Genomic DNA, 25,213 nt, shown 5'->3' on the forward strand with positions numbered 1-25,213 from the left:
TAAGGAAGGAGAAGCCTGGATGTGCTGCATCCCCAGGCTCTGAGCCGGGCCGGGCACCTACAGATGCAGGAGTCTGTGGCCACACGGGGGAGGCAGCCACAGAAAAGAGGCAGAGGAGGGGAGTTTATTTTGAATAAAACCAGCAGTAAATCTTTAGTGCAGGTCAGGATTATTCAATTAAGAAGAAGGTTAAGAGTACCTTTATTTTCAGAGTCATGAAGCCTATGTGGAGAGTAGAGCTGAGTGTGTCTGACAGGCACATCTGCACGGTTATTCTCCTTTATTAGTTTTCAAAGGTGCCACATGTATATGGATAGGACAGACAGCTACGAATAAAGCAGGAGTGCACAGCGTTTCGGTGTGGGCACTGGTGCCAGCCTCTGCCAGTCACTCACTGTGTGATTGGGACTGTCACATCTGTAGGCCTCACGTGTAAGATGGAGGTAATAAAAATAATATCTACTGGGGAAGTAAATATTGGAGAACAAGCTTCAATGAGAAAATTTTTATGACTTTATGTTGGTTGAGAACTAGATACACCTCCAAAAGTATGATCCATTAATGGAAAAAAAAAGAGTCAAATTGGGGCTTCATTAAAATTTACAACTGTTACATTTAAAACATACAATTGAGAAAAAGAGAGAAAGCAATAGCAAAGTGTTCATCTGAACTTGTATCCAGACCACATAAAGAAAACATCTCAATAATAAGAAGAAAAATCCAATGTTCAATTAAAATATAAGGGAAAGATATATTTCACTAAAGATTCGTAATATTTGATTGATGATACCTGAAAACATCTTCAACATCATTAGACTTTATGGAAATGCAGGTCAAAAATCACAATTAGAGTCCATTTAATATTAACTAGAATGGCTATAATAAAAAAGATAGAACATACCTACTGCTGGCCAGGATGAGGAGAAACTAAAACACTGTTATATATTTAAAGGGAAAATAATATATTATAGATACTTTGAAAAACAGTGTGGCAATTTCTTAAATAGTTAAATATAAATTACCAAAAATCTAAGCAATTCCACTTCTGGGAATCTGCCTAGGAGAAATGGAAACATATGGTTACATAAAGAAATGTAGTGGCATTATTCACAATAACCCAGCCCTAGAAAAATCCAAAGTCCTGTTTCCCAGTATAAGTGGAAAAATAAAACATAATTTATCCACTGAGGCACATTATTTAGCAATGAAAAGAAAAAGCTTCAGATTCATGTGATGATGTAGACACCTAAAACACATTGTGGGTGACAGGATAGGAAGGAAAGAACATGTGTCATCCGAACCCATTTTATAAACTAATAGAACGTGGGGATTTAGAGACAGAAGATGCAGGGTTGCCATGTCTTGTGCTGACAATAAGTATCAGCTGGAGAGCTGGGAGATGTTTTGGTGTGATAAAATGTTCTAAAACTGTGTTGGGATGATATGGGCACAGCTCTCTACAAAATCATTTAAATCTACACACAAAATGGGTGAATATTATTAGAGTGTATATTACTCCTTCAATAAAGCATTTTAAAATACAAGACTAAAACAGGTATTACCCCTAAATACCTAGTAAAGTTTTTGAAAGGAGGAATATTTACATGGTTTAACTTACACCAATAACAACCAAATACATTGATATTTGGAGATATTGCAATCCACTAAAAAAATCACATACATTTTACTCAGTATGTTGTATAGAAAGTGTTTCATAAAATTTAGGTAGGAGTAGTCATTATTTTTAAATACTGTAAATATTATTGATATAAGTATGTTGTATTCTGCTGCCTTTCCTATCCTCTACTATCCCCCCTCCCCTCCCCGAATACAACAGACACTAACTAGTATGGCAGTATGTAAAAAAGTGGATGTGTAACCGATGTGAATCTGCAATATGTATACGGGGTAAAAATGGTAGTTCATAATCTGCTTGAATCAAATGTATGAAATATGATATGTTAAGAGCTTTGTAATGTTTTGAACAACTAATAATAAATAAATAAATAAATAAAAAATACCATGACTTGAGATAAAGACTAAAGAAGAAAGGAAAAAGAAAAAAGATATAAGTATGTGTCCATGTCTATTTATGTCCATTTTATAAATTCAAATGTATTCCATTAGGTTGAATTCTTTCTCGTTACATTAAAAATATTTTTTTCCTTATCACTTAAACTAGGTCACAGAATTACATACATTTCATTCATATAAATGATCATTGTTTTATTTTTTATTTCTACATTTTTTTGAGAAATCCCATTATTTCTAAATATTCTTTCTTTTTTTTAATTTTGAAATGCAAAATGGAAATTTAAAAGGGTAAATATTTAACAATGGCCTCCATAATGATAAAATGAATGTTCCTCCACCTTCTATCAACTTCAGAATTAGACTATTACCTGATTCCCAGTTGCTCATGGTCCTCTTGACCATCCTCCTGAACGTCTCCTCAGGAGTAGCAATGGCCCTGATTTTTGTGCTAATTATCCATTTTCCTTTCTTGCTAACATTAACTGCGGTGTGTACCTCTGTGTGATTGGTATTAAAAGGCACAAGGTTCATAGTTTGAAGGACACAAAAGTAGAATCACACCACGTGCCTTGTCTCTGACTTTCAGCATTGACCGTTTGACATCAGCCCTTGCTCACCTGGGAAGTCCGCTTTTAATTTCGCTGGTGGTAGAACTCCACTGAGCAGACGCTTGGCTATGGCGAGTCCGCAGGTGGACAGGCGGATGCCCAGTCCACCGAGGTGAGGCTGCTGTCTGGTGCCTGTGCGGCAAGCGGTCCCCCTGCTCTGCTGGGGGATGTCCCCTGCGCACCCCCACCTGGTGTCCTCTTCAGTTTGATCCACTGACTGGCAGATGGGCCGCAGGGGCTCTCACTGGCCTCGTTCTTGGCGATACTTGAGGCGTCTTGCACTTTGCCACTGGGGACGTGCGATGGGGACTCATTATGTTCTTAGTGTATACTTCTCTGATGATGAGCCGAGAGAGCATGTCCTCCCATGATAACTGTCCTTTTCTATGGAGGTTTAGCCCCCAAGAAATTCAAATTACTGATGAAGTTGCCATTCAAGTGATTTATTTAAATATCTTTTCTGCCTATTGTTGAGATGTAGAAAGACATTCTCTATATAGCGGCCTCGTGTGGAGAAATTTTGTCCCTTTGCCTTCCAGGCTTGGCCAGAGGACGAGCGGGGGGTCCTGTGGGGCCTCAGCGGTCCAAGTGCCAGGAAGACCCTGTGGAGTCTCACCACGCGCTCTCAAGACCCTGGAGGCTGGCTTGCGCTGCCTCATCCTTGAGACCGCGCTTCTCTTCGGAGTTTGGCAAGAGATTTTATAATACAGTTGAATTTTGTCAAAATCCTTTCTACATATATGAGATGATCTTACACTATTCTCCTTTATCCTGGTTCTTTGAATCAAACTGGCAAATCTCCAAAGGTAAACTGACTTTTTATTTCTGGGATAAACCGGATTTATTCATGAGAATTGTCTTTTTATATATTGGTGCAGTAGTTTGCTTTGGATTTTATTCCTCATTTTTGGAATCTAGTTACCTTCTACTATTTCATTCTGCTTATTATGTGAGTCTCCATGGTTAGTATCTAGGTCATGAAATAATCGGACACATGATTTTATTATAGCATATGATATGCACATTTTGCACATATATGTGTGTATATACTATTTTATGTGTATGTATAGAATCTTCTCTTGCTGCCAGAACAAATTGCCACAAGTAATTACACATATTTATATAAAACTTTTATTGTATATTATATAATATTTGTAATAAATTAAGACTTCATTTATCTTATTTAGTCTGCATTTGTGTTTTGCAGTCTTTGTGCATTCCTAAGAGTATTTATTTACATTGTCTCTTTTTCTTTGATCAGTCATGATCGTAGTTTCTATTTTTTTTTTTTTTTTTTTGAGAGAGAGAGAGAGAATTTTAATCTTTATTTTTTAGTTATCGGCGGACACAACATCTTTGTTTGTATGTGGTGCTGAGGATTGAACCCGGGCCGCACGCATGCCAGGCGAGCACGCTACCGCTTGAGCCACATCCCCAGCCCCAGTTTCTGTCTATTTTGACACAGAAAAAAATTTGGTATCTGTGGTTTCTATTTTTGTTTAATTTACTTTTATTTGCTCTTATCATTATTGCTTCTTTTATTCACTATTTGAACTGATTCTGCCTAGCTACAACAGTCTCTCAATGTCTGCCATTTCCCAATATAAATACTTAGATATGTAGTGCTTTAACCACATGCAGGATTTTCACTACCATCCAGATCTTAGTATTGTTGATTTGCATTTTCATCTCTCCTCTAATTCATGAGTTACTTAAAAATACTCTGCTTAATTTCAAAACATGTGAACTTTCTAGAAATACATAAGGAAAATATGTGATATACGTAGTGCGCATCCTTTGGACTTGGTTTGAGGATGGCTTAATAATACAAAACATGAACAGTTTTATATAAATGTATTATTGATAATTGATAAAAATGTATTGTGCAGTTTCAGAGTACAAGTATTTATGTGCATATGATTATGTCTCTTATAATGTTTAAATATTATATACAATTATTTCCTTTGAAAATACTTTATATCTAATTTAAACATAATTGAACATGTCTGTGGGGTGCAGTGTGATGTTACAATACCAGCGTGCAATGCATAATAATCAGAACAAGGCAACTAGCATATTCATTACTGTCACAGGCATCCGTGGGCTGTGTGTAGACTGTTGCACATAGTAGCCTCCTAAAGAGGTAAGTCTGGCATTGGGAACTCCCTGTGGCACCCCCCACAGGGACTGACCCCCTGATGCAGGTGAACTTCCCCCTCAAGCTCCGCCAAAGACCCACTCAGCACCTGAGATGGGTGTGACCTGCCAAGATGTCAACCAACCTGCTGACTGCATGACATCATGAAGCAAGATTCCATCCTTGAAACCTTACCCCTGCCTTTGTGGTACTCCTTAAAAAACCACTGGAGCCATTTTTCTTTTGTCTAGTTCCAGAATCCATCAGGATCTATCAGGAGCTTTGATTTCTATAAATATATTTCTGAGTATTTGTACTTTGTTATTTACTAATTATTTGAGATTGTAAATTTTAAGATGGCTTGGATTATCCTGGGCAGGAAGAAGGACCCCTTAATGACATACTGGCAGTCATCCTCAATATATTACCTTGAACGTTTACCTTTCTTTGTGTTGGGGACATTTAGAGACTTCTGTACTACCTGTTTGTGTGTGTGTGTGTGTGTGTGTGTGTGTGCGTACGCATGCGTGTGTGTTTCACCAGAGTTATTCTATTCTGCTATTGAGCATCACAAGTTATTCTGTCTACCCAGCTGTGTCCCTGTAACCTAGAGGAAGATACTGAAATGGTACCTGATTTGGAGGATGACATATATATAAAGGAAAGGATTTAGTTTGGTGGGTACAACAAGCTGCCACCTTCTCCAGAGATGATTTCCTGCGGTGGGGGGTGGGGGGTGTGCCTCATAGAAGCCACTGTGCCTGAGAGACTCAATCCCCTCTGCAGAAACCAGACTTGGCCCATTGGCTAGCAGGAGTAGAGGAGGCTGGCTCTCTCCCTCTCCGAGTGGTGCTACCTGCAGTGAGGTCACACTTCAGAGCTGCTCTGTCCAAAAGCCACAGTCCACATGTGGTCATTGAGGACATGGGATGTGGATAATCTGAATGGTGGTGCTGTAGACATGAAATGTACACTGATTCCAAAGACAATACAGAAAGAGAATATAAAATAGTGATGGATTATATTTTACATTGATACTTGTTAAAAGATAATATTTTAGATATACTTAGTTGAAGAAAATGTATCATTAAAATAATGTCACCTATTTCCCTTTTCATTTTCAGCGTGCGAACACCACCATTTTCAGTTTATATATGAGACTGCATTAATTGCTCACATTGTATTTCCGCCTGGCAGCACGTAGCTGGTCATCAGCAGAAAGCATATCTTGCTTAGCTGTTCTTATCCCGACTCCCTTACTTACCTTTTCACAAAAGTGTTCCACAAATAAACTGCTTTCATGATATATCTGTCTTTGGTTCTTCAAGGAGCCTGACCCATGAGCATTGGTGTTAGAAGTTATCCCAGGCGTCAGACCATAAGGATGATGACTGGAGGATGAGATCTACGCTGGTAGATACATTCTGGGAGTTCATAGAATGACTAAGGGAGTCACTCCTGAGATTTTCACCTGTAGAAACTGGGATGGGATACAAGTGAAAGAAGGTGCACCAGCTCAATGTCACACTGATTTTAGACACTTGGGGATGTAGCAGCTTTTAGAAATGCACAATCGAGTGGCCATTGCCAAGTTTCACTAGTTTGTGGGAGAGAAACAATGTCAGGTTAAGATCTACTAAGCACTATGAGAATAAAACATTTCTAAGGCTAGTTATCATGAAAGTCATTTAAAATCAGAAGACTCAAAGTAAATGTTCTTGTAGAACTAAGATCAACAGACAAGATAAATCTGTTATATATAAAAAAACAAATTAGCATCAGGAAGCTAAAGAAGAGTTGTGCATAGTTGATGAAGAATTTTGGTTTTAACCTTGAGAACTGTCTACTAAGGAAATTGCTCTTGAGGTGGCTTATTAATTTGAAGCTCTCAGCTTGAGTTGCAGCACAAAGGACCCAATAAAAGGGTTTCTTGTATTCAGGGCCACTTATTCCATTATTCTAACTGTATTTTTCCAGTGTTTCCTAATGATGGTTACATGTCACAAGGGACATCAATACCACAGATGTAAGTAGACTTCACTTCTTTCAAGGTAATAAAAAGAAAAAAAAAATCAGTACTGCATTGTTTCCACTATATGAGGTTAATGAGGGCTGAAGTGAGCAAACCTTACTGGCTCACACACACTCTGTGGGCGGCTGATGTACCCGTTCCTCTTGGAACTAACAGGTTTGTTTGCGCACTGAGATGCAAAGACGCCAGGTGAGCAGCGGAAGGAAGCTATGAGCCACTGCTATTTCTCACCCTGGTTCCAGGTCTGATTAATACCTGCTCTTCGGGAATCGCACGCTATTCCTATACACAGCCAGAAAAATTTGAGCTTAATTAATTGGCCTCCTCTCTGCTGAGAGATTTTAAATGGCTGGAACTTGTCCAATTACAAAACTGGAATTGATCCCCTGCACAACTTTCTTGCTTTTAGACTTAGTCTGCTGGGGCTATCCCTGCTGCCTGGAACATTGGCTGTCAGTCTAGATCATTTCCCAAGTACTATGGGTAGCAATCCAGTGGTTTTGAAAGATCTCTATTATTATTCTAAGCTTTTTCTCAAATCCTCCGATGGATTTTAGCATTAATAAATAACCACATATTTATAGTTACATGTATATATATTTTATATTCAAATACTAATGCATACACATAATAAAATTCACATGTTAAAAAGCGACTTCCTTTCACAATTTGATAGGTAGCTTAATTTAAAACTTTTTATTTTTTTCAGAAATTGTAAATTTACATTCTTTAATACTCATGGGTTTATTTATACATGGTATTTTGGCAAGAGAATGAATGGCACACTGTGCTGTAGCTCATTTTTCTACTGGAAGGTGTATCTTGGAGACCTTTTCATATTAGCGCAATGGTGGATTTCCCCCTATGTAGTTTCATTTCCCACATTGTATTTTCCCACAGTAAACCAAGCTACAAAGCTAAAGTACAATAAGAGATTTTGAGAGAGAGAGAGAGAGAGAGAGAGAGAGAGAGAGAAGAAACCACATGCACTTTTCGTTTTTTTTTTAATTTTATTTTACTGTTATAATTGTTTTATGCCAGTATTAGTTATTGTGACTAATCTCCTCCTGTATCTAATTAATGAGCTGAATCATTATAGATCTCTGTGCATAGGAGAGTCACATTATCTATGAGCTGGTGTTCTCTGTGGTACACCCACTGGCATTTGAAGAATGTTCTATGGCAAATACATCACGGTGCCTTGAAGGTCTGCGTCACTGATGGCTTTTAAATGAATTCTAGTGTTTGCTTGTGACAGTAGTGTCCTCTGCAGCATTTTCCCCACATGAGCATGTGTTCAAGGTGGTTGGACACTCAGACGTGGAATGCAGAGTCAGGATGTAGGGGCCTTTCACATTTTAACTCCGAAGAGTTTGAGCAATCAGCATTTCTGGAGTGTAAGAGTCCTTTATGCCTCACCTAGAAAAAAGTGAACCTTGTCTAACAGCTTGATCTCAGACAATCCAGTGGTTTTGAAAGGTCTCTGTTATTATTCTAAGCTTTATTCATTTCTGTGTGAGATTGACAACATCTTTCCTGTGTTTTGAAATTGTTTGGGCTTCTATATTAAGAAACAATAAGTTCATAACTTTTGCTCATTTGCTATTAATTCGCTTTCTTTATATTGATTGGTAAGTGTTCTTAGTAATGGACTTACTCAATGTTGCCTACTATAAGATTTACAAATTTTTTCTCATATTTCATCATTTTTTTTCCTAAATTTTGCATGCTTTTCCTATGCAGAAATCATTTAGGGATTCTTTGGGCTATTTTTAAATTTCTATGCAGAAGTATAAATTATATATTTTTTTCCTCCCAGAACTTATACATCTTTATTTTTAATGCCCCGAAACTTTAAGTATCTGGAATTGTTTGGGGATGGTCAGGGCTGTCTCACTGGTGAGCTACCTGTGCATTCACACAGAGCCTGAGCTTACAAGGACCCACACTAGTTTTAATGCTCTGCTGTTCCTATTTTGAGATTCTTAAAAATTTCTTAATAAGGGGCACCAGCTTTCATTTTGCCCTGGGTTTTGTGAATCATACATTCGCATCTGCTTATATCATTACTTTTAATAATCTATCTTATCCCACTGCTTTGAAAGGTTGACTTCTTATATAATAAGATTCCAGTATGCATGCAGGGTGATTTATGAAGTATTTAGTATATTTCATTAATCTGTGTGTATATTCATACTCTAATGCTAATTTTTAGACACACTGTAGATTAATATCTCTAATATCTTATATATATGTTCTTACCTTCCATTCTCACATTCTAGAATTTTCTTTCCAATTATTTTAAGATCACTAAGGTAGGAGCACTTTATTGATGTCATTTATAAGTCAAAAACTTTAAAATCCTAGGGAAAAAAATGTGAATGAAAAATAACCACAGTGAACTTAAAAATAATTTTAGGGTAAATTACTTTTTATCTTATTTCTTTTTAAAAAATGCATCCTTCTTATATCAAAATAGTTATGCTTTTATATTTTTTCAAACTTTATTTTATGTACCATAATAGATTGTTTGTTAATTTCTCAGTATATTATTTTTGCTTTTACTGCAGTTCAATTTCTCCTAAAATATAATACAATTGTTATCTACTACAAAACTTGTTTTAATATTTATTTTTAGTCTTTCCTTAGATTATCTTACACTAAAAGCAGAGTTTTATGTTATTATTTAACTTTTTTATCATTTGCAAACTGATAATTTTGCTTTCTCTTTTATATTTTGCCTCATTAGTTTTGCATGTGAAAATTTACCAACTCTATCTTTCAGAATCATGATGAACCACGTTAGTATTAATGGGTATCTTGAAATTGTTTCTTGCATTAAAGTGGTGGGTCAGTGTCGTAATTCTTACATGTGTCTCCTTTAAACATAAGGTTGAGCTCTGTTTGGAGGAATAGATTTAAAAAGTCAATGTTTATTAAGAACTTGCCATATTGTGTATACTAAGGTCCCCCACCTTTGGCCATGAAGATTGTCTGCGTTTGATAGGTTTTCCATGCACTGTGCCATCCTCGAATGCCTGGGGGACCTCGGCCTCAGTGATGTAAGCCTTTGAAGTTCTGCAGCGTCTTCTCTGTTACCTTCTTACAGGTTTTATGAGAGTGGCACATTTGCTGCATAAGAGGAGCTTAGTGGCCAAATGGTCCTTGAAGTTATGACAAATTCACTTGTGAAACTGAATAGAACTGATTGTTCCTTGACATCTCTGAAGTTCTTGCATAGTAATGGATTGCTTGAGGTTTCCCAGCTTCTGTTAGGCTTTGTTTTTCTAGAAAATGTCCCCTTTTATCTAGTTTTTCAAATATATTTGGAGAAAATTTATCAACATGTTTAATATCTACATATGATTTGCCTCTGAATCTCTGTCCATTCTCAGTCACAATATTTGAAATTATACATTCCCTTTATGTGATTAAGATAGTTTCTTCTCTATGTAAGTATGAATTTTCTACAAAGAAGCAGAAATTGCATTTATTCTTACTTATAACATGCAGTTTTTAATTACTTATCTCTGCCTTTAATGGTATTCTTTGTCTTTCCTTTGGCATATTTCTTAAAGCTTTCTAAATCTTTGAATTTCTAATTCTTTTCAAAAATTTTCAGCTATTTAAAGTCTTCATGTATTTATGGTTGTGAAATTATGGGCTTTCACATTACCAGCTTTTAAAAGTGTTTTGGGACATTGGATTTGAATGAGAATTTCATTTGACATGACATGTGATCACTTTTTCTTTTAATAGGCTTTTAAAACACTTTCTATGTGTTATTCATTTTTCATTATAAAATAAATGTTTATATATTTCTATTTTAGGAACTTATTGTTAATTATTTAATCTCTTATTTAATACATGACTATTTTACAACAGTAATCATGGACATTTTAAAAGATATTCTTTCACTATAAGTTATATAAGTAGAAGGAATACCATACCCATAATCTATGCATCAGATATTTCATCAGTTCACATCTATATTTCTTTATGAGCTTATACACAGTAGATTTCCTAATCTGATTTGAACTGGAAAAGTAACGTGGACTTAGAGGTTCCCATTATTGTGCCTTCCTCAGTTTTTTCTTGAATTTCTATCAGTTTCGTTATAATTTTAGTTATATTTGTTAACTGTGAGCTTCATGCATAAAGTTGTATGTTATACTACTTATTATGAGTGTATCTTTCATTTTGTTGAAAAAAATCTAAACTTTATTTCTTCTACCATTATTATTGCGTTGAAACTGGAGTATCTTACTTGATCATTTATATTTCTATGATCATTCACATCACATTCACTTGAGATGTTTGTTTTATTTTTTTTTAATTCTTTTTTTTTTTTCAGTGTTGGGATGAAATATGCATGCAAGTGCTCTGCCCTTGGACTATCTCCTCAGCCCCAAATCTAAGTAACTTTACTTTGGATATTTCTTCTTTCCACATAAGTCAAATTTCCTCTCGTCTACTTTAAATCTTTTAATTTTTAATAGATCTTCATGATTTATAAATAAAGTCATGAATGGCCTAATGACACTGTAGTCAATGACAGACTGCAGATATGGCAATGATCCCATAAGATTGTAGTAGTCTGAAAAATACCTGTCGCCTGGCGCTGTTGACGCAGCGTAGCTGAATGCCCTGCTCTTGGGTTAGCAGTGAAGGTATAAACGCACCTGTCACACAGCCAGTCACAAGACGGACATGGCAGAGTGCTTGGTACTGATCATGAGTGTGAACTGCTGTCTGTGTTAACTACACCATACTTCTCATCCTTGTTTTAGAGTGCATTTCTGCTTATGAAAACATGTTCAGCAGAACAGCCTCACCCATGTCCTTCAGAAGGTGTGCAGACCAAGGGGCTGTACGGCAGGAGATGGCTTCCACACATATTGTGGCCGCTGAAGGCCTTCTGGGACAAGGCCTGCAGGTGGACCCACGTTGAGGGCCTGGCCCTTGCAGTCCTTAGCTAACATGTATTGTGTCTCAGGTCTTAACAAAAAGTTCAAAAAGTAAATATCAGACATTTAAAACTTGCAAAGATATTTATAGAATAAAAATAGAAGGAAACAAAATATTTTTAAATAGCTGTACAATGAATTTGTGTTTTAAGCTGTTACTGCAATGCAGTTGAGATTTTAACAAATTAAAAGTTTCTAAAGTAAAAATTTACAGTAAATTTTTACCACACATATTTCTTTTGATAAATTTAATGCTGTCACAACCTAGAGTCTCAAGTGTCGGGCCATTGTCCTTAACGTCCTTGGCTTCCTCATTCACGGCCCCTCATTTACAGACGGGCTCAGAGCAATATCTGGTCCTGGCTGCTCAGGAAGGGAGCCTGGATGCACCCCTAGGGCAGGTCTCTGCATCTGTCCTCCCATTTCGCATTTCGTGGGATCCTTCCTGCTACTGGTGCTTTCTTTTTATTTCCATGTTCTGTGTGTGATGGATCCTTTTTCTGTTGTGTTTCTCTTGTGAAGAATTTGTATATCAAATGTTCGGTTTTGTTTTGTATTAATCTGTATATATTATATAAAATCATTTTACCTACCTCTATTCGATAATATGCATTGCTTCCTACTTTTGAAACTGAGGAAATAGTTATCCAATTATGTGTCGTCTTCCTCTTCACACCTTGGTTTTGTTTTCTGTTCATTAAGTACATGTTTTAGGGAGTGAAAATGCAGTGAAGTAAGATATTTCCAATACACATTAGTGTTAACATTGATATGCGGAATACAGAAATAGCTCCCGCATATTAGAAACTGGAAAAAAAATTGAAGGGTAATTGCACTTTTTAAAAAAATTTAAAAGCCAGTAAAGCATAAATATTGGCAACATAATCTTCTGTCCAAAATGGGATTTTGGAAATTGAAGACAGACCTATTATTAAACTAATAAAAAGCAAAGGTTCATGAATGTGCTTTATACATGACACTTTCTGAATATGAGAGCTGTGTGTATATATAAAAAGGAAAAGTTCAATGAGAGCCAAAGAGCAAAAGGAGATGAAAATCCACAAGCAAAATCCACCAAATAATTAGAAAAAGAGTGCCTCACTATCATCAAAGAAATGCAAGTGGAAATTAGCCAATTTATTCTTTATCATCTCAAGAAAATTTAATAAAATAAGAATATGCAAATAATATGAACGAATAAAAAACTATAAAATAACCAAACAAAACAACATTATTTTTAACAGGCAAAGCAATAATTACAAATTCAAAAACAAATGCTGGGCCAGAAGGTCATGTCACAAGCTCAGTAAGCATATAAGTTAATTTATACAACTACATAGAAAGATAAAGTGGCCTTTACCCAAACTACTCAGTGGAAAGATTGATAGATGAGACAGGTGGTAGATCAATAATTCTAATTTTTGTAATTTACGATGGACAGATCATTAAGGTACAAGTATTCATACACCTGTATGAATAAAAGATTTTCACTATTTCAGTGTTTGTTTTAAGTAGTGAAAGAGAGCTGGGGAGGAATTCAGTGGGAGAGCACTTGCCTGGCACCATGTAGTCCAGGTTTGATCCTTAATAGTGAAAAAAAACAAGTATATATATTCATACAGAGTATGTCATATATGTGTGTGTGTGTTAGTGAAGGAATAAAAATGTCCCACAATAGAAAATAGAAAACTTATTAGACCAGGCTATAAAATGTTACCCAGCTATCAATGATGATATTGTATAAGACTGTGTGTGTGCATGAAAGTGTGAATATATTTGAGTGTGTATTCATTTATTTTGGAAAGTATGCATGTGAATGCCCACACATACTTGTTCAAAGATAAATGAAGCATCAAAGTGTGTGTGTGAGTAATGCTATGAATTTTGTTTTTTTATTTTTGATGATTGTATTTTGAGGTTGATTATCTATAATAAAGAAATGTTATAAGAAATATAGGGGTACAAAATAGAACATAGAAAACAATATCTATGAGAGAAAAACAAATAATTGAGAAAAATAATGCCCATCCTCACTGATAAACCAAGTACTAGTAACACAGTGAAGTTACATTTCTGACTGCTACGATGGGCAACAGTTTTATGAAAATAATAGAAATTTTATTTGTTGAGTCTCTATGAGAAAATAAACAATACACAGAAATTGGAAATAAATTTTGTGGATTACAATTTGAAATGTAAATCGAAAGTTGTAAAAAGGCAAACCATTTAATTCAACAATCCCAATCCCTACCTTATTTCTAGATAAAATGAGTCAAAATGACCACAAGGAGGAATGAACAATGATGACCACTAAGGTTTGAGTCAAATAGTAGCAAAATATCTAATATAAGAGGAACTATCAAACATGATACATTTATATTAAAATTGGCAAACACTTCCTGTGAAGGTCCAAAGGCCAAGAAAAGTAGGCTTACAAGCCTTATGGATTATTTTATTGTCATTTTTTTTTTACTTTTACTAACTGATGCATCAATTATTCTTATCAATAAAAGTAAATAAAACAATTTAGTAATGAAGTTACACCATGGGAGAAGGAGAGTGTATTTTGTGTCTCTTGATGCTTAAATTATCCTTTACAAAAAAATTCCATGGAGGTAGTAAGCCTGCTTTCATCAATTATGTGTAATTTAATTATTCAGGCAGTCAAACTGACATTCCCAGTACATAGGTGATAATGTCCATTGTCAACTAGTCACCTCTTTGGGTAGATGTGCAGAGGAGCTGTGGCCACGCTGCAGCATGAACAGTAACGCTGGTCAGAGCGCCAATCCGCTAGATGGTTAAAAAAAGAGACTTCTCTATGGAACTGTTTATTAATTTTGGCCTGTTTACTTCTGTGTCAGTTTAAATTTGTGACCCTAAGGCTGTGTTGGGTTAATGCAGTAATTGGTTAGAAGACATTCTTCCCAAAGTGCACATTGAACCAACACTCAAGGTTTCAGCTAAGAGCAACTGTAGTATGAAAGCGTGCATGCTTTAAAACGGGGTAGTCTTTACAAGGGTGTGCCCTGCACGTTTGCATCAATATATCAGCAATTATTAAGGTATTGTGTTGCTAGGTCATTCTTTTCTATGAAGTTAAACTCTAAACCAAAAGCTCTGTTATATTTTTTAATCCCCTGGTCCTGAAGCATGATGTTTTCAACAATTTAAACATTGTCCGTAAATATAGCTCATGAAAAAACTATTGGCAGAATCAGATTTCTGTCAGTAGTGTTTTTCGATACATTATGGTCTAAACTAACATAAGTTTTAAATCTTGGATGGATTTTAATAGTATCAGACTTATTCATAATACCATTCTGTTTTTTTTTATATATATTCTAGTTATAAGTCTTCCACAAGAGAGAGGCATGGTACAGATATTTTCCCCTATTTTTAATTCACCTTTTTATCCCCAACAGTCTTTCATGGAACACAACTGTTTTTTTTTTTTCTTTTATTGTGGTGAGGTCATATTTATCAATTTTTCCTTTTTTAGGTGATGCTTTCAGTGAAAAAAAGGTCTCAGAAATCTTTCCAGCTTTAGATTCTGAAGATTTTTTTCCTATAAATTTCTTTTCAAAAGTTTTATTTTATCTTTTATATAAGCCTTTGATTCATTTTGTGTTCTTTCTAATGACTTTCAAGTTTTCAAAGTCAAGTTTCCTTTATTACTTCTGTGGGTGTCTAATTGCTAAATGCCATTTTCTGAGAAGGAAATTTTCCCTCCACTTGCTTTCACCTTGGTCAAATCTGTTGGGCACTTTGTGTGAGTCTAGCGATGTCTCTTTCTAGATTGTCTATACTATTTCATTGGTCTATGTGAGTCTCGTCAATTCCCTGTATTTTTCTATCTCCTCTCTTTCCACGCAGTCCTGGTTAATGTAGCTGTACAATAAGTGTTAAAATTTGGTAGACTGATTTTACATTTTTCCTTCCTTTCCTAAATTGTTTTAGATTTTATTTGATATATTCAATATTCTTTGATTATTTCCTGTTTTAGAATATACCTATCTATACTTTAAAAATTTGATGAGATTTTGATAAGAATTATGTTAAACCCATATGTCAATTTTAGTAGAACTGACTTTTCTTTGTTGCCTTCCAATCCATGAATATGGTATTGCTCTTCACATATTTAGATATTTATGAAACAAGTTTCATATATGTGTGTGTGTGTATTGTTATTTGCATTTTAGTATTACATTTTTAATGATAGTAGTAGTACCTTATTTTTAATTTTGGTTTCATATGTTCATTGCTAGTATATGGAAAGACATATGGATTTTTGTATGTTTAATTGGTGTCCCACACTATTACTAAACTTCCTTCCTAGTTCTGGGTCTTTTTGGCTCTAGCAGATTCTTTGTTCCAAGTAGACAATCATATCATCTACAAATAGGGTAGTTTCATTTTTTTCCAATTTTATACTTTTCAATTACTTTCCTAGCTTCACTGCATTGAGTAAAACTTCCTGCCCTGTGTTGTATCAAGTATGTGGTAACTAAACTGCGTGGTTTGTTCTTAGAATGAGAACGTTCCTTATTTGGCATTAAGTGTGATCTCAATTGTTGGATTCTTTTATATTTTTTTTAAGTTGAAAAACTTCCTATTTCTGAATGTTTTCAACATAAATGGATATTGAACTTTGTCAGGTGCATCAATTAATATAACCATTTTAATTTTTTCTTGTTTTGGTAAAAAGAATCAACTGACTTTTAAATATTGAACCAAACTTGCATCCTGGAATAAACTCCACTTTTTCATAGTGTAATCTTAATTAGATATTGTGGAATTCAATTTACTAATATTTTATTAATATTAAGTCCTTAATATTTTATTAAGGACTTTTGTGTATATCATGAAGTTTGTTGATATGTAATTTCATTTTTTGCACTCTTTTTCTGTTTTATAAAATTACTTATTGAATCCACACTGTTGTGATATCTGAAAGAAGATGTATACAAGTGTGCCGATTCTAGTTAAAATATTAGGTATATGCTCCAATGAAACTGCTTGGGTCTGGAAATCACTTTCCTGAGAAGCCTTAAAGCAGCAAATTCCATCATTTAATAGTTATAGGGTTATTTAAATTATTTAATATTGGAGTGAATTGTGGTAGTGTATGTTTTTCAAGTTCTTGATCCATTTCATCTAAGGTGTCAAATTCATTTCTGTAGATTTCTTCACAGTATTCCCTGACTATTATCTTCATGTTTGCAGGGTCCATGGTAACGTCAGCTCTCTGCAGCCTGGACAGTCCCCCTGCTGACCTTTATTGTCATGGTTAGGGGGTGGGCCACAGGTTTTTATGTGCTATTTGAAGTAGGGAGTGATGTTTTGAAAAATGTCTGCCTGTTCATCTGCCTCCTGCCTGTTTCTTTGGCTATATAGAGAGAAGACTTCTTTGGGGATTTTCTTTTCCCCTGAGTCCATACTTGTTTCTGAGTTTCTGACTTCTTCCCCTCCACGGTTGGGATGTATATGAGGTGAAAAAAATCAAGGGAGCTCATTACTGTGCATGAGCTCTGAGATTCCAGGAAAGTCTACCTACATCTCTCCATTTCATAAAAACTTTATTTCTGTCTTATATACAGATTCTTAGCAGGAGGAAGGGAGAAGCGTGGATTCTCCATCCCCCCAGGAACTGTGACTCCTACTTTGAATCAGCAAGGGTCTAAATATTATTTATTTAATCATGTGTACCCAATGATGTCATCTCTGAAAACTACTTCTTATTAAAGACTTCTAATTGGCTGTCAAGATTATCAAAGAACCTATTGTATCTTGGGAGGGCCCTCACTAGAATTCCCTTCCATGTTAATAAAAATTTTAACCAAAGGATTTATTTTTCATGTTTAGAAAATATGAACAATTTTCAGAGGGTCAAGTTCTACCACACAGAAGTATGTAACCTCATGCTCATTTTTTTTAAGTGGTGAAAGCTGGCTTTAGACTACATTTGTTCAAAGAGTTCTATAATCCCTCTTAATCACGAAGGTAACATTCCAAGAATCCTTTATTTGTTCGTATGCTTTGGTGATAGAGCAGCCTTGTACTCTTGGAAGAAGTGATGGCAGATGACAGATTATTGTATGTGTGACTTCATAAATCTAGTGACAGCATGCATGCTGCCTGCTCTGCTTGTTCTGCCTGATGATTATCATTTGCTGTTGCTTCAGGGTAATGGCAAGGCAAGTCTTGTGTTACACCTTTTGTAGCACAATCTAACCAGCCAAGGCTAAGAGTGTGTACATTTGTTATCTTTCACCAATTCAGAAATAAAAGTATTTTTTTTTCAATAATCTAGCAAAGACAGATGTTTATTGCAAAGACAGATTTCTTAAAAGCTATTGTTGTTTATCTATTATTTCATATTCTTTTTGTCTTTTCCAATAATAACTATCAGGATTTAGTTTAATTTTTAAACTGCATAACACACAAAAATAGGTTATGCATCCTTAAATAGGTGCAGACCAATGTATTTCATAGAAAAAAAATGCAGCTTTTCTGAATTCTGACAATCAGACTTTGACAGTGATTTACCTAAGCCACACATAAAAATCAAGAACAGAAAATGTCACATTAAAAATGGCACTTGTTCTGTGTAGCTTTTAAATTCAAACTCTCACCTAAAGGCAATTCAAATTAATGTGATCGCAAATGGGAAAGGAAAGAGGTAATTATGAAGTTGCAAAGAACAGGTGGTTATTTTATATTGCTAATCTCAGAATGATGGAGAACAATGGAATCATGAGAAGAAAGCTCTGATGGATGATGGTGATCGCTGAGAGGAGTGCTGCACCCAGCGCTGAGGGCTAGAGTCAGGTGAAGAAGACATGAATGAAGGGACATGGAGAGGCTCGGGAAGAAGCGGGTGAGGTGTTTATGTGACGTGAAGCAAACAAGGAAGATGGGGAAATGTTCGAGCTTTGGCTAACACCATGGGGAGACAGATTTCTCCTTTTTCCCTACTGTAAAGCCAAGAGTTGAAGCAAAGCTAAGGTTCACCTTGTTTCTTCCCCTTTTCTCAGGGTTGTGTCCTTCACCCGCTGTGGCTCAGTAAGTGCAGACAGTTGTTTCTCAAGTTGGCCCAGTTTCCGGGCTGTGTCTGGCAGTTCACATACAGCCCCCTGTGGTACCTCCAGCTTCTTTACAGCTGCTCTTCCGAGGAGCACTGCAGTGGTGATCGACCTTGCTTGCTCCATCGGCACCTTGACTATGAAACCAGGATCAGCATTTTTATTGATTAAAAAACTGGGAAGAAATATTTTATGAAATATATTTTAGTTCACACAGCTAATAAGGTTTTGAACCAGGATTCAAATCTGTGAATGTTCAGTTCCAAAGCAAGCCTGTGGCTACCCTGTGTGGCTCAATATCCTAAAGCAAAGCTGTCACTTATGAACTTATTAAGAAGTAAAGTTTGTTTTTCAAAGAAAGCAGAATTCCACAATGCAGATTTTGTAAACAGGGAGGTATTATAGAAACCGGAGAGTGTGATGGATTTGGAGATGATGACGACTTGGGTCTCTCTCGAGTGGGTTACGTCCTATTTGCTCTGCGGTTGAAAGGTGTTCACATTTAATGAGGCATTTTCTAATCTGGAACACTGTCCAACAAGCCATTTCTTTGCACTGATTCTGTGTTAGGCAGAGGAGGTAAAGAGAAAATAAAACGTGGTCCCCGCTATGGCAGAGGGTGACATCTCACAGCAGCGTTAACAGCTCCCTGTTTACATTTATCAACACAATTCCCAGGAGGCCCTTTCACTGCCTGGCCGTCCTATAAATTTCTATGGTTAAATTACACTCCTCCTCGCTGGCAGGTCTATTTTATATTTTACATCTTCTTCTCTCTTAAGCGCCCCACATCCCTGCTTCCACCTCACTATTAGCTCATGACATCTCATCTCATTTTAGGTAGACAACAGAAGCCATCGGGAAGCAACAGCGAGTCCTCCTGGGTCCTGGGCTGCTCTGCGTTCCCTCTTGTTAAAATGGATGAACAATTCATGGGCATTTCAATGCACTCGGCTTTTGCTCTAGATTCCCTCCCTTTGCTTTCCCTGGGGCCTTTTCCTTGTAATGATCCCTTCTCTGTTTTGCATTATTATTTTTCTGTTAAAGAGAATATTTTTAGCACACACCACACACACACACACACACACACACACACTCACGTGTCTGGTCTGGTAATCTGCTCTAATCTCTCTGTCCTCCTGCCTCTGCGCAGCAGCCCTGCTCCCCTCTCCCTGTCTCTCTTGCCAGCCCTGAGGTTCTGAGCTCCACTCCTCCATTAACACCCTCAAGTCAGGGGCCACAGCGACCGACCTGAGCGGCACCCTTCCGCACCCAGTTGTTAGCACTGTGACATTTCTCGGTGCCTCGCTCCTTCTTTAGTACTGCACCCACGTGTTCCCAGCCACACAGTCCGCCTCTCCTCTCCTTTGCTACCCCTTCTCTGTCTCCTCTTCTGTGTCTTTCTTTTCCTGGCCTCTTGATGGCAAAGACTCTTGTCATATATCCATTCTGTAGGTGCATTCACTCCCTGGGTGACTATCAGGTTTACCTTTCCAGATTTATCCCCACCGCATCCTGAATTCAACACACTGTCGATCTTCCTGACATCCGAAGGCACAGGGCATTCTTCATTGTGCCTTTTTCCATATTACCATCCCCCTCCATCTTTCCATTTAAGAAATGTTAGGGACACTTCATCTAATGGCTAAGTTTCAAAAACCTAGAAGCCATACCTTATCTGCTGTCAGTCACCAAGTGGTATCTGCTCTTCTTTGATCATATCACTGGTCTGATCCCATATTACAGGTTGAGTTACTCTATGTCTTGCAAGACACCCGCAAACTTGCAACTTAGCCACTGCTTTCCTGGCTTTATTTTTCTAGGGATGCCTTCTCCCTTCAAGATAGAGCATTATTTACAAAATTTGACCCAGATCATGTTTCTTCCCTGCTGAAAACACTCCAAATGCTTGAACCACACATAAAATCAAATCCAAATTCCTCCAAGTCTCATCCGCTAGTCTGATCGTTTGTCCCACCACCCACTTCTGTTGGAGCATGTTTTCCAAGCCTGCCCCTGTAACAGGGCATTTGCAGAGACTTTTCCTCCTGTTTGCAAGGCTCTTCCAAGACATCTTCATGGTCTTTGCTTTGCTCTTTTACCAATATGATTCCTCCTCTTCCTGATTGATTGTGACTTTAATTAAAATATTCCCACACATATACTTGCTATCTCCTATTGCACTGTCATGTTTTGCATTTATCATTACCTGAACTTATTATATATTTATTTGTTTTGTCTTTTACCACTTTAGACCTCAAAGAATAAGAGCACAGATTTCTTGACCAAGGTTAAGAACTCTGCTGACACCATCCCCAAAGGCTGATTCTGTGGTTTTTCCGACCATACTCAGCATTGAAACAGGAGGCCGCCATTCCCCCCTGTCAACACTGGCTTTGCAGAGGTTCCTATTACCGCCCCAACTCTACAAGAATAGGACTTACTGCTCCAGCTTCTTTGACCCAATCGCTCCTGAATCAAAGTCTGGGATATTTCACGTGCACACGAATTTCTGCAAGTTTCAGTTTGTACAAAAGTTGCTCTTTGCCTAATAATGAGACTTGTAAAATAAGGAGTTCCCATGACACGAGAAGAGAGTTCATAGGTGTGCCCGCTGAACAGGGCACACATCCTTTTAAAAAGCCGAGGAGAGAATTTGGAAAATGTGCCATCATTAACTTACAGATGAAGGAAGAGAAAGACATGCCCATATAATGTGGTGTTGTTAAAGACTGAGAGAATAAGGGTTTTAAAAACTACAAAGAGCCATTAATTTCAAGTGCTACAAACAGAATGCATTGTATAAAAACCAAAATAAAGCTTCACTGAAGGAAGCTATCTGACCACTAGTGATTTATGTTGTACGATTTCAGTAGAAGAGAAACAGCACATGCTAGGCTGCAGTGTTGTAAAAGGAAATATATGAAATTCAGCATTGAGTTTTAGTTTTATAGCTTGGCTAAGAAGAGGGGGGAAGGGCGATAACTAGGGAAGGAAGGTGCTGCCTGGAAGGCCTTTGGTGCACGGCACAGGAGAGAGGTGGCTGCTGGGTGCTGTGAGGAACGGGGTAAGAGGCACGTGAAAGAAGAACTGCAGAGCTGAAGAGAAGCCATAATCATATTGCATTTTTAAAATCTTCCCAAAGTAAATATTAAGGGCTTATCTTAAACACACGGGCAGATAACCTCCTGAGTGGAAGAACTGTGTCTTGGACTGGAACCAGAAAAGCGGACATAGATGGACCTCTGGGTATCTGAGCAGAGACATGCTTTTAAATAGTGAGACAGGGGAAACCCTCTCTCTTTGGCCTTCACCTTTAGGGGAAATAGAAGTGAGCTGGCCAGGAGCACATGGCAGAAGAGCCGTTCAGTTTTCATATCACCTGCAGACCCTACGTTTATAGTGACTCTATGGTTTCTCACTGTTCAACAGTTGTTTAGGAGTGAAAGAGAGGAGCTCTTTTAGAGATTTGGGCCTAGGATTTGCACAGACATGGAGGACAGTTGGTGAGGGGTCACTGTAAAACGCAGCACTGATAGGAATGGTGTTAGTTAATTAGTTCTTTAGCACGGCATCTGGATTGATTGGCATGGTGTGAGGCCAGAGTACAACTGAGAGGTTGAGTACAATGGGAAAAGGAAGAAACTAGAAATCTTTGTAATGGTGGAGAGTCACTGTAGTGAGTGAAGCAGACAGAGATCACTCCAACTTGTGGATACTAGACAGTGGGATGGCTTGGAGAAGACTCAGAGATCCTGGGCAGGCAATAGAGCACACTCAACAACAGTCAGGGACAGGGTGTTAGGATCTGTGAGCTGGGCCACAGTGGCATCTAGGTCCTGGTGAGGCAGGAGACCTTCACAGTGTGCAGGACACAGGAGGCTTGTTGGAGGAAGCAGCCTCCCTGTGTGGACCTCTGAGCCCCACACAGCTGCATGAGGGCATTGGTTTTCTTTCAGAGATGGAGACTGCAAGGATGCAGAGATTGCACTTTGGGCCCAAAGTTGAGCTGCTGCTCTTCATGATGTCCTCCTCTGCAACTGAAGCAGAATTCCCAATCCCATATGGAAAACTGGGGGAAGCACTGTCTCTCTGACATCCTTGACTGGCATCACACTCACTTTAAAGGAGAAATTCTTAGAGGAATTGTACTGATGACAGATCATCTTCTGAAGACAACATTTGGAGTTGAGATGCTTCAGTTAATAACTAGCACATTCACTTTAAGAAAAACATCTATGTTGAGGCTGAGGGTATAGTGAGTGGTAGATGCTTGCCTGGCATAGACCCTGGGTTTGATTCCAAGCACTGAATGAAACAAAACAAAACAAAAACATAAAACAAAACCTAACAACATAGGCCAGAAAATGCCTTAAGCTCAGAGATTGTTCCTTCTTTATGCAGTTCGATATCAAGGCTCTCAACTGTATTTTCTAATTCATTTATCAAGTTCTTTGCTTCATTATTTTGTTCTTTTATCTCCCTTCTCTCTCTCTTTCTCCCCTCTCTTTCTCTCTCTCTCCTGAATTTCTAATTTATATAATTAATTACCTTTCTGATTTTGTTGAATTGTCTGTCCAAACTCTGTTATATATCATTAGTTTCCTTACAGACATTATTCTGGATTCTTTGTCAAGCAGTTTATTGATTTCCTTTTCTTTGGGGTCTGTTCCTGGAGGGTCATATTACATCCGAAGCCTCCTGATACCTTGTTTCCTTGTGCTTCTCGAGTCCCAACGTTGATATTGATGCAATAGAGTATCAGTTGCCTCTACCAAACTTGTAAGGTGGCTTTCCTATAAAAGACTTCCTCCTGGTAATGGATCCTAGTGCATCCTTGCACATGTTACGTTGGCTTTAGTTCTAGGTGGGTGCTTTAGGCTTTGGCCAGGACGTGGCTTTCTTTGGTGGGGCAGGTTTGCTCTTGGCTTTGGTCATGTTGTGGATATGTGGTACCTGGCAGTTCCCAGAGGTGACGCGACGTGGAGGCAGGGAGGTGGGGTTGTGAGGTGTGTCTGTAGAGTTAGGCATGGATGATGTAGCAGCCTACGTATGTGTGGCATCTATCTGTTTGTCAGGGCTGTGGGGAGTTGGGCCACTTGTGGTAGGCCCAGGGGGGTGTGTCACGGAATGCCTGGTAGTGGGTACATGGGACCATAACAGTGGGATAATTGAGAGTAACAATCATTGTCAAAGACTGAAATAGTGACTTTCTGTGACTTCTGGAGACCACCCTGACCAGGTGGACTGCTAGTTATTTTATGTTGCCCACATGGTTGGATGGGCCACCCACTTGCTTCTCAGGACCTAATCAGGCTGACATCCTGAGAACAGGCTGAGGTTCTGAGAACAGGCTTCCCAGGATGCTTCCTGGGGCTGCATAAAGAGAGCTGGGGCTGTTCACCTAATTCCAAGAGGTCTCTGCCTGATCCAGCACATCAGGATTGTCTGTCTGGCTGATTCAGGGCCATCAGGAGGGTGGGCTGACCACTCATATATTTTCCGGAAGCCTCTGTAGATGATCTGCTCAGGGTGGGCTAACTAGGTGCCTCCCAGGGATGTGGGAGGCTGGGAGGAAGCACCTCTTTGGTTCCCAGGGGTGCCTCACCTACCTCTTGTGAATGGGTTACTAGATGGCTCAACACAGCAGCAGCCTGAGTGAGAGAGAGCACATCAAGGTTTGAGCAGTTTCCCTGGGGACAAAGCAACAGGTCATGATCCAGCAGCTCCCCAAAGTGGGTTCAGAGCCAGTCAAGGTCCTAGGTTTGGCAGGAGCAAATGCTTCAGGTGTCTGGGGTGTGAACAGGGACTGCTGGGAGCCCTGCTTCCCCTTTCCCCACCCCATGAAGTCCCTCTTGGCTCAGGGTTGGTCTTGAGGCAGACACTGAACAGCTGGTCTCTTTCCTGCAAGCCACTGTGTGTCTCTGCAGCCACAGCATCTCACCACCCCCCTGCACCCCAGCACTCGTCCTCCAACTCTCTAGTGAAGTAGCGGTGGGGGGGGGTTTGTTTCTTTTCTTTGGTTCTTTGATGTGCAGAAGCTGCTCCAGGCACCTCTGTTCAGCCTTCATGTGCCTTTATTTATCTTCTATGTCTGTATTTCATAATGAGCAAAATACAGATGGTAGCATCCTATCCGCTGTCTGTGTCACAGTGGGGAAATCAGACACTGGGAAGGAAAAACGGCTCAGAAACTCTCAGGAGGATCATGGGATGTCCATCACCTCTTCCTCATTGACAGTGTTTCTTTATCCCTGATAAACCACCATCAGATCTGACCATTCAGACATGTACATCTCTTGTCGGAATGTTTCTTTGATTGATTATGACAAGGTGATGCATTAACTGCT

Source organism: Marmota flaviventris, chromosome 6 (genome assembly GCF_047511675.1).
Source record: "Marmota flaviventris isolate mMarFla1 chromosome 6, mMarFla1.hap1, whole genome shotgun sequence".
NCBI lineage: Eukaryota > Metazoa > Chordata > Mammalia > Rodentia > Sciuridae > Marmota > Marmota flaviventris.